Source organism: Passer montanus, unplaced genomic scaffold (assembly GCF_014805655.1).
Source record: "Passer montanus isolate IOZ18808 unplaced genomic scaffold, ASM1480565v1 scaffold317, whole genome shotgun sequence".
Classification (NCBI taxonomy): Eukaryota; Metazoa; Chordata; class Aves; order Passeriformes; family Passeridae; genus Passer; species Passer montanus.
The window spans coordinates 24121-24981 of record NW_024367897.1 but is presented as its reverse complement, the minus strand read 5'-3'; the positions used below and the strand labels follow the sequence as shown (position 1 = coordinate 24981).

General features: G+C 53.1%; 1 protein-coding gene across 1 annotated transcript in view; it reads right to left on the bottom strand.

The window, feature by feature from the left end:
* TFCP2 (transcription factor CP2) overlaps positions 1–861 on the bottom strand; it is a 21861-nt gene that overhangs the window by 5925 nt on the left and 15075 nt on the right. The gene's annotated exons all lie outside the window — the stretch shown is intronic.

The following is an 861-nucleotide window of genomic DNA, read 5'->3' as shown; positions in this document are numbered from 1 at the left end:
CCTGGATGGGCTCCCCTGTCTGTCAGGATGTTCCTCAGCCATTCCCACCTGGATGGGCTCCCCTGTCTGTCAGGATGTTCCTCAGCCATTCCCACCTGGATGGGCTCCCCTGTCTGTCAGGTACCTGAGGATGCTCCTCAGCCATTCCCACCTGGGCACTCCGTCCCTCTCATCCTCCCCAAAAGCTCCAGGTGTGTTAAGCCCCTGGGGCAAGCCCTGCTTCTTAGGGCAAGCTGTGAGGAACATCCCATTTTTGGGAGCTTTCTGGGCAGCTCCCAGTGGAGACAGCTCCTGGACCACCACAGCTCCTGGCTTGGGGCTCCAGTCCTGGATTCTCAAAGCCAAAGAATTCCTAATCCCTAATTCCTAACCCCCAATTCCTAATTCCTAATCCTCAATTCCTAATTCCCATTTCCTAATTCTCAATCCCCAATCCCTGATTCTCAATCCCTAATCCCCAATCCCTAATTCCCAGTTCCTAATTCCCAATTCCCAATCCCTAATCCCTAATTCCTGAATCTCAATTTCTAATCCCTAATCCCCAATCCCTAATCCCCAATTCCTGAATCTCAATTTCTAATCCCTAATCCCCAATCCCTAATTCCTAATTCTCGATTCTCAATCCCTAATCCCCAATTCTCAATCTCTAATTCCCAATTCCTCTCTCCTACCTGGACCTCCTTCCCCAAACGTCCTCTAAATTCCTGACTCGGATGGGAAAAGGCTGGGCCAGGTGTGTCCCACCCCCCCAGGTGAATCCTGACCCCCCCAGGTGTTTCCTGACACCCCCAGGTGTGTCCCAGCCCCCTCAGGTGAGTCCTTTCCCCCCCAGGTGACTCCTGACCCCCCCCAGGTGAGTCC